Source organism: Chiloscyllium plagiosum, unplaced genomic scaffold (genome assembly GCF_037043375.1).
Source record: "Chiloscyllium plagiosum isolate Xiang-an unplaced genomic scaffold, Cpla_swu_hap1 HiC_scaffold_29, whole genome shotgun sequence".
Classification (NCBI taxonomy): domain Eukaryota; kingdom Metazoa; phylum Chordata; class Chondrichthyes; order Orectolobiformes; family Hemiscylliidae; genus Chiloscyllium; species Chiloscyllium plagiosum.
The window spans coordinates 34,532,262-34,542,047 of record NW_028270167.1 but is presented as its reverse complement, the minus strand read 5'-3'; the positions used below and the strand labels follow the sequence as shown (position 1 = coordinate 34,542,047).

Below are 9,786 nucleotides of genomic sequence, written 5' to 3'. Positions count from 1 at the left end.
GAGAAAGAGGGAGAGAGAGAGAAAGAAAGAGGGAGAGAGAGAGAGAAAGAAAGAGGGAGAGAGAGAGAAAGAAAGAGGGAGAGAGAGAGAAAGAAAGAGGGAGAGAGAGAGAAAGAAAGAGGGAGAGAGAGAGAAAGAAAGAGGGAGAGAGAGAGAAAGAAAGAGGGAGAGAGAGAGAAAGAAAGAGGGAGAGAGAGAGAAAGAAAGAGGGAGAGAGAGAGAAAGAAAGAGGGAGAGAGAGAGAAAGAAAGAGGGAGAGAGAGAGAAAGAAAGAGGGAGAGAGAGAGAAAGAAAGAGGGAGAGAGAGAGAAGAAAGAGGGAGAGAGAGAGAAAGAAAGAGGGAGAGAGAGAGAAAGAAAAGGAGAGAGAGAAAGAAAAGGAGAGAGAGAAAGAAAAGGAGAGAGAGAAAGAAAAGGAGAGAGAGAAAGAAAAGGAGAGAGAGAGAGAGAGAGAGAGAGAGAGAGAGAGAGAGAGAGAGAGAGAGAGAGAGAGAGAGAGAGAGAGAGAGAGAGAGAGAGAAAGGAGAGAGAGAGAGAGAGAGAGAGAGAGAGAGAGAGAGAGAGAGAGAGAAAAAAAAAGAGAGAGCAGTTTCTTAGCTGAGCAAAAAGCAGGAGAATTTGTGAAGTTGTGTCTTAGTCAGCAAAGTCAAATTAACAGGATGGAGATTAAAAGCAAAGGGAGTGATATATATAAATGTATTTTAAGTGCTTATGAATTGGTACCAGAAGCATATAGACAGCAGTTCAGAAACACAAAGAAGGAACCAGGTCAGACATATGTTGAGTTCGAAAGAACTAAACAAACAGTCACTTTGATAGATGGGAGCGTGCTTTGAAAATGGATAGGACATTTGAGGCTCTAAGAGAGATTATTCTGCTGAAGGAGTTTAAAACTCACTTCCAATGATAAGAATTCATGAGGGGGAACAGAAAGTTCAGGAAGTGAGAAGGGCAGCAGAATTAGCAGATGAATACATGTTGGTGCATTAGACATGCTACTGGTCAGAATTTTGTCCTGTGAGGTATAGAAGTTGGGAGAAGGGGAGATCCTATACAACGAAACCAAGAGTAGAGAATACGGGTAAGATGTGGTAAAAGAAGTTCAGCCAGTGGCATTAGTGAACGTATTAAAGGAGAGCCCAAGAAGAGCCGAGGATCTGCAGGAGAGTGCACAGCCTAGACAGGGGCTGGGTATAGAGTTAGAACCTAGTCTCTACAAAAGAATTCACCTCTATGGCGAAAGTTTACTCAGAAAGAACAGGGGGAGAAGGACAAGTAGTTATTATTTTGAGAGATACAATATCTAACCAGTCACTGATAGTCGCTGCACTCTTTTTGACCTGTCACCCAAGACAGTAGTAACTTGTGGGACAGGTGGACAGAAATTTGGTGTTCCCCTATGGTAAGATCAGGTTGGAATGCCAATTGAAGAGTGGGGAAGTTAAAGTGGAAGTGACTGATAGAGTATCAGTTCCAGGAATCCAGTTTGTTATTGGGAATGATTTGGCAGGATCCAAGGTGGGGGTGACACCCCTTGTTGTGGAGAAGCCCAAAAAACTGAGGAGGAAAACAGAAATATCCTGGTATTTTCCCCAGACTGTATGATAACCAGATCCCACCATAAGTCACAGCACAAAAAGTGAAAAGTAGACAGAAAGATGACAGAGCTGAAAATGTGTTGCTGGAAAAGCGCAGCAGGTCAGGCAGCATCCAAGGAACAGGAGAATCGACGTTTCGGGCATAAGCCCTTCCTCAGGGCTGACCTGCTGCGCTTTTCCAGCGACACATTTTCAGCTCTGATCTCCAGCATCTGCAGCCCTCACTTCTTCCAGAAAGATGACAGAGTTCAGGGTCAGGTAGTGGACACCCCGTTTGATGTAATGGTGTAGGAAAAACCTGAACAGGCAGAGGGTCAGACAGAAGTGTTTAGTCCTGAACAGCTAAGGGACTGGCAACAGCAAGACAAGACAATAAAAGATACATATGCAGATGTATACTCTGAAAAGGAGGCAGAGAATATTCCGAAGGGCTATTATCTGAAAGATAGAATCCTCAGACGGAAATGGAGACCATGACAGGCTAGTGTAAAGGACAAATGGGCCGAAGTGCACAAGATTGTGTTACCGGTAGCGTACAGACAAGAGGTGTTATGGATAGTTCATAGGTGACCTCCTACAGATAGCGGCATAAGGGTACAAAAAACTCAGGCGAAGGTACAAAAACATTTTGATTGGCCTGGAATGCACAAGGATGTGGTTAGCTTTTGCCATACATGTCACACAATCCAAATGGTAGGCAAGCCACAGGCGGTAATAAATCCAGCTGCATTTGCCAATTTCTGCATTTGAAGAACCTTTCACACGGGTTATAATTGACTGTATAGGTCCCCTCCTGAGAACTAAAAGTGGGAACCAGTACTTGTTAACCAGAATGGAAGAGTCTACCAGATTTCCGGAGGCAATTCCATTACGGAGTATGAAGGCTTAAAAGGGTAGTAGAGGAGTAGCTTTCTTCACATGGTTCAGGCTACCCAGAGAGATTCAGTCGGACCAAGGGTCACATTTTACTGTTAGGCTGTTTAAGGAGGTTATGGATAGCTTAGGTATACAGCATTTTAAATACAGTGCATATCATCCTAAATCCCAGGGAGTTTTTGAAAGGTGGTATCAGAGCTTGAAGACGATGTTGAGAGCAGACGGTCAGGATTACCCGAATGACTGGCATAAAGGTATCCCATTCGTATTGTATGCCAATCGAGATGCCCCAAATGGATCCACTCAGTTTACTCCCTTTGAGTTAGCATTCAGGCATGAAGTAAGAGGGCCTTTGAAATTAATTAAAGAAAAATTGACAGGACCAAAGTCAGCGATATCACACTAAATTATGTATTGGAGATGAGGGAGAGACTAAATCCAGTAGGTGAGTTATAAGCAGGTGGCAGATAAAAGCTCTGATACTTGGACATTTTCCGGAGGGAATGATGTATTAGTACTGTTAACAGTGTTAGGTGATTCCTTCAAAGCCAGATTTAGTGGTCCCTGTCAAACTGAGAAAAAGTTGAGTCAGGCGATCTGTTTAGTAAAGATGCCAGATAGAAAAAAAAAAGGTATCTAGTATGTCATATGAACATGTCGAAACCATATTATACTAGAGAGAAAATTGGAGAAACAGGTGTTAGTTACTGCCCCACAGATAATATGGATTTAGGAGGGGCCTCAAAATATGTAGTAGTCCTTGAGGAGTGAGATAGATTAGTAAGCTGTCTCAGGAGCATAGACCACAGTTGAAAGATTTGTTACTGCAGTATAAAGACATATGTAAGAATCAGATGGGGAGGACTAATGCTACTGTACATGAAGTAGACAGAGGGAATACTGCTCCGATAAAACAACACCCCTATCGGCTTAATCCTTTCAAAGCCAGACCGGTCCAGATGGAGGTGGAGGCCATGCTCAACGAAGACATCATTGAACCAAGACAAAGTGAGTGGAGTTCGCCGATCATTTTAGTTCCCAAACCGGATGAGACTTAATGATTCTGCGTGGATCATCAGAAGGTCAACGCAGTTACAAAAATGGACTCAAATCCAATTCGTAGATTGCAGGAGTGTATCGAGAGAGTCAGACAAGCCAGTTACATCACTAAAAGTTGGATTTAATGCGTGGTTACTGGCAGGTACCTTATCAGAGACGGCGAAATAAATTTCTGTGTTTGTAACCCCAAATGGGCGATATCAGTTTAAAGGGACGCCCTTTGGAATGAAGAACACACCCACCACGTTCCAAAGACTCATGAACGGAGTTGTGGCTGGGTTAACAAACTGTGCAGTCCATTTGGACGATGTAGTGATCTTTAATAAGTCCTGGAAAGATCACATGGCACAGTTGGCAGAGCTCTAAATGACTACGAGAAGCAAAACTGGTGATAAACTTAAATAAAACTGAATTTGTGAAAGCAGAGGTGACGTTCTTGGGATATAACATCGGTCATGGAAGGTTGACCCCACAGAACGCAAAGATGAAGGCCATCCAGGAATTTCCTCGAGCAACCTCAAAGAAAGAGGTGCTTTGATTTTTAGGACTCAGCGGATTCTATCGGGAGTTTGTTCCAAACCTCAGCAAAGTGGTGGCATTGTTAACTGATTGGCTGAAGAACAACACAAAGTTTTGGTGGACAGAACAATCCGACCATTTGAGAGCAATATTAACCATTAAAGCAGTTTTAGCTACACCAAACTTTTCAAAACCTTTTAAAGTCACCATCGATGCGAGTGATATAGGAGTTGGAGCTGTACCCCTACAGGAAGACGAGGATGGTTACTGCCAGTTGGTTACTTTTCAAAGCAGATCAACATCCACCAGATGAAATACTCCACTATTGAAAAGGAACTACTGGGTTTGATACTGGCCTTACAACATTTTAAAGTGCACGTCACAAACAATGTGTCAGAGACAGTGGTGTACACTGATCACAATCTGCTTACATTCTTAAAATACTTTAAAGACAAGAGTATTAGACTATTTCATTGCAGTCTTATGTTACAGACTTTTAATTTAAAAATCCTACATGCTGCGGTTTGGAAGAATGTAATCGCAAATGCATTATCACAGACTTAACTGATAAAGTTTAGATGAGATTTGTCTTTATTTAATGTTTTAATGTATAGGAAGAAGTTTAAGGTGAATTTTAATATTAAAAGTTATCTGTATGTTAGGGTAATGGGTTTAAAAAGTTAAAAAAAAATGAAGCCGCCTTTTTATTATGATAGCTCATTTTTTTCTTAAGAAAAAAATGCTTAAGGGGGGTGGTGTTATGGAGATGTAGGTTTACTATACGTTAGAGTTAAAAGCAACAGAACTACCTGACAGAACTAAATGTTCTGAAAAGAAATATAATGTAACATTTATTCAAACAACTTGATTAGCTGGTTGTCTGGAAACAACAAAACAAATTCGAATTAGGCCAGTTTAAATTAAACCCTGAAAACACCAAACTCCAATCCAGTTTGAATTGAGTAAATTGACAATCTTAAAAGCCATTGACACAATCCGATGCTTTGGGGGTATAAGACCAGGGGAGGGAAGGGGAGGGGAGAATGGAATGGAATGGAATTAAATTGAATTTAATTGAATTTATTGTCACATGTACAGAGGCACAGTGAAAAGCATTGTCTTGTGAGCAATATAGGCAGAGCTCTAAATGGTAAGTAGCATAAATGAGTAACTAATAGGTAAACAGCAACAAAAACAAAGACACAGGTACAGGCGAATGTTAAGAGTTTGAGAGTCATTCAGTATTCTCACAACAGTCGAGTAGAAACTGTTTCGAAACCGGCTGGTGCATGTGTTCAGGCTTCTGTACCTTCTCCCCTGATGGTAGAGGTTGTAGAAAAACTTTTGCCAGGGTGGGATGGATCTTTGAGAATGCTGGCGGCCTTTCCTTGACAGTGGGCCTGGCAGATGGATTCTATAGATGGGAGGTTGGCCTTTGTGATTGTCCGGGCCGAGTTCACCACTCTCTGTAACTGTCTCCGATCTTGGATAGAATGCTTTTGATGGTGCACCTAAAAAAAGTTGGCAAGGGTATTCACCGTCATGCCAAATTTCCTCAGCTGCCTGAGGAAGAAGAGATGTTGTTGGGCCTTTGTAACCAGTGCGTCCACACGAAGTGTCCAAGAAAGCTTGTTGTTGAAGACCACTCCCAGGAGTTTGACACTTTCCACTAGTTCCACCTCTGTGCTGTTAATGTGTAGGAGGGCATGAGTAACATCCTCAGTAATTCGTTCCTTGGTTTTGCCGGCATTGAGAGCGAGGTTGTTCTCAGTGCACCATTTTTCCAAGTCTTCCACCTCCCATCTGTTGTCTGTTTTGTTGCTCGAGAGGAGAACTACCAAACCAACAATGTCTGCACACTGCCCAGAAAATAGCTCTCTTAAAAAAGGTCCCTTTATCGATCAGTAACCTGTGAAGCAGAAATCCTTAAGAAGAAGAGACACAGGAAGATCCAAATAGAAGTTGTCAGTTTTTACTTTAACTAGTTCTTGGCCTATTGAATTTTCACAGATTACTGCATGGGATAAATCTTTAGTGTTGCTGGTTTTAAACTGAGCAGGGAAGTTTACCCCAGGTCGTAACAATCAGCACTCAAATAATTATCGCAAATACTGATGATTACGAGACAACTTTCAATAGAAGTTGAACAGGCAATAGGTGAGAAAATGCAGCAACGGCACGGGAGGATAAGGGATTGATGACAGTTTTTTTGCAAAGCCCAGTGTGGAAATTACACAAAACTGCAAGTTGCACATTAGCAGCCACAGCACCTGAATGACGAGAGCTCCAATGTGACCACAACATGGCCCAATGCATATTAAAAAATCCTGAAGTCCCACTATTGATCCAGGGACACCACTGCACACTTCTTTCCAGTCTGAAAACCAACTGTTCACTACTGCTCATAGATTCCTATCGATTCTGAGGACAGAGACCATTTGCCCCACTGTGTAGATGCCAACCAAGTTGCTGATCAACTCAATTCCATGTTCCAGCTGTTGGCCTAAAGCCCTGCAAGTTTATGAGGGGAAGGCTCAACCAAATATGCCATCTCTACCCAAAGACAGGTCCCAATCCACAGCACCATGATCACCACCATGTGTAGGGCAAGGCAGCAGGTCCCAAATCAACTTGAACCATTGTGGCACGTCAGCCAAATGAGCTGACTAGCCACCAGTGAGTGCGAGTCACTCTGTCAACATGCAATTCTACTCGCTTTTTGCAATCTATAAAGTGATGAATCGTGATGGTAGATGCTCTGATTTCCTTTCCATCACAGAGCTGACCAGGAATCTCTCCCGCTCTTACTATCTGCCATTGGTGTGTGGTGGAAGCGTTTGCAGGTTAAAATACTTTCTAAAATGGTACGAGTGTTTCTGTATCAACCGACCTTTAAGACACTAAATTTCATGAAAACACATCTGCTCAAGACCTCTTTAATTCTCTTGCTTATTACACTAACAATGGTCCCTAGTAACAGTCAATCAAGGGGAATAGGGCCTAGCAATCCCCTCTTCATGATCTTATTTTGTTTTATATGCATTAATTAAAATCTTTCCCTGGTCTCTTCTGTTCCAAATATAACAACTGTAGTCCATTTACTGTCACCTTATCACTAAAATTCTTCAGTGTAGGCAAAATCCTCATAAATCCATGGTTTCTCTAGTGCAATCACATTTTTCCCATAAAACACACCCAAGTAGTGTTTTATATTGTTCCAGAATATTCTCTCATCATACTCTCCGTACTTCAGATAATAAAAGCAAGTATCCTATATGGCTCATAAACTACACTCTCTACGTGGGGAGTCAGGATGATTGCAATTGCAACAACACTCAAGAAGCCTATTACAAGGGGGCATAGCTTTAAATTAAGGGGGGGTAGGTATAGGACAGATGTTAGGGGTAGGTTCTTTACTCAGCGAGTCGTGAGTTCATGGAATGCCCTGCCAGTAGCAGTGGTGGGCATTTAAGCGGGCATTGGATAGGCATATGGAGGATAGTGGGCTAATGTTGGTTAGGTGGGCTTGGATCGGCGCAACATCGAGGGCCGAAGGGCCTGTACTGCGCTGTATTCTTCTATGTTCTATGCTCTAAGCCTGACACCAACCAGGGAAAAGCAACCTGCTTGATTGGCATACACAACCATCCCATCCCTCCGCCACCAACACTCAGTAGCAGCAGTGTTACTATCTACAAAATGCGCAGCAAAAATTCACCAAGGCTCCTCAGACAGCACCTTCCAAACCCATCTAGGACAAGAGGAAGCAGAAACATAGGGACACCACAACCTGCAAGTTCCCCTCCAAGCCACTCACCATCCTGACTTAGAAATATATCGCCATTCCTTTATTGTCACTGGGCTAACATCCTGGAATTCCCTCCCTCATGGCATTATGGGTCTACCTACACTAAAATGGACTGCACCAATTCAAGAAGGCAGCCCACCACAGTCCTCAAAGGCAACTAGAGATGCCAAATCGATGTTGGCCCAGCCAGCGATGCCCACATCCCATGAATTATTTGTGTTTAAAAATGTAGTCAATGGTGTCACTTTATGAGGCTTCAATTTCTAAAATCTACACAATCTGTCATATGTATCATGCTTAGGTGAGGAAGTCTTATCAATACAATGGCTCGTCGTTGCCTCTGACAGAGAAGCTGTGTGTTCAGGTCCCACTTCAGGACTAGATGACCAAAGAAACCACGTTCATAATATGGCCAAACAGGTTCATTATCAGCTGATACACACCAATAGCAGACAGTAAGAATGGGAGAGATTCCTGGTCAGCTATGTGATGGAAAGGAAATCAGAGCACCTACCATCACTATTCATCACTTTATAGATTGCAACATACAAGTAGAATTTGCATGTTAACATAATGACTCGCACTCATTGGTGGCCTGTCAGCTCTTTGGGCTGACAGCCTGAATGGATCAGGTTGATTTGGTACCTGCTGCCTTACCCTACACATGGTGGTGGTCATGATGCTGTGGATTAGACCTACCTTTGAGCAATGGTGGCATATTTGGTTGAGCCTTCTTCAAGTAAACTTGTCAATTAATCATTTTGGGAGATCTCAGCCATGTGTTATGTTCCTCTTGCTCAATGTGGGAGCTCAGGGACGCGGCTGACGTCCCTGACTTCTTCACATGCAGGAAGTGTGTCCAGCTGCAGCTCTTGTTAGACTGCGTGATGGCTCTGGAGTGGCGGATGGACTCTTAGATTACTCGCTCTGGAACTTCGCAATGCGGAGGTGGTTGTGGATAGCACGTTTAGCGAATTGGTCACACTGCAGGTTAGGATTGCTGAGGGAGAACGAAAATGGGTGACCAAATAGAGAAGGAGCAGGAAGGCAGCGCAGGTGTCCCCTGTGGCCATCTCCCTCCAAAACAGGTATAAGGTGTTGGATACTGTTGGAGGAGATAGCTAACCAGGGGAAAGCAGCAGTAGCCAGGTTCATGGCACCGTGGCTGGCTCTGCTGGTCAGAAAAGGTGGGAAAAAGAGAGGAATGGCTATAGTCATAGGGGAATCAATTGTAAGTGGAGGAGATAGGTGTTTCTGTGGTCGAAAACGAGACTCCCGAATGGCATGTTGCCTCCCAGGTGCACGGGTCAGGGATGTCTCAGATCAGCTGCAGGAATTCTGAAAGGGGAGAGTGAACAGCCAGTTGTCATGGTGCATGTAGGCACCAATGATATAGGTAATAAACGGGATGAAGTCCTGTTTAGGGAGTTAGGAACCAAGTTAAAAAGTAGGACCTCAGAGGTAATAATCTCAGGATTGCTACCAGTGCCATGTGCTAGTCAGAGTAGGAATTACAGAACATTCAGGATGAATGGGTGGCTTGAGAGATGGTGTAGGAGGGAGGGGGTTTAAATTTTTGGGACATTGGGACTGGTTCTGGGAGAGGTAAGAATATTACAAATTGGATGGTCTGGACCAGACTGGAACCAATGTCTTCTGGAGTGCTTTTACTGCTGGGGGAGGGTTTAAAATAATGTGGCAGGGGGATGGGAACCAAATGAGAAGGTAGTAGCTAAAGTCTGTAAGGAACTAGATCACAAAGTCAGCGTGACTAAGGGGAAGAGTAGGCATGGAGCAGACGATGAACACAAAGGAACTGGTAGCCTGAGATACATTTGTTTTAATGCAACAAGTGTAGTAGGTAAGGCAGATGAATTTAGGGCTTGGATTAGTACCTGGGAGTATGAAGTTATTGCTATTACTGAAA

General features: G+C 43.2%; 2 long non-coding RNA genes across 4 annotated transcripts in view; both read right to left on the bottom strand.

Moving 5' to 3' along the window:
* LOC122540732 (uncharacterized) overlaps window positions 1–9,786 on the bottom strand; it is a 104,918-nt gene that overhangs the window by 84,905 nt on the left and 10,227 nt on the right. The window lies entirely within an intron of this gene.
* On the bottom strand, window positions 5,116–8,291 carry LOC148142283 (uncharacterized). Its single transcript, XR_015752011.1, has 2 exons — window positions 7,650–8,291; window positions 5,116–7,395 (listed from the first exon to the last, which is right to left on the bottom strand). It is a non-coding gene; the product is annotated as an uncharacterized LOC148142283 (long non-coding RNA).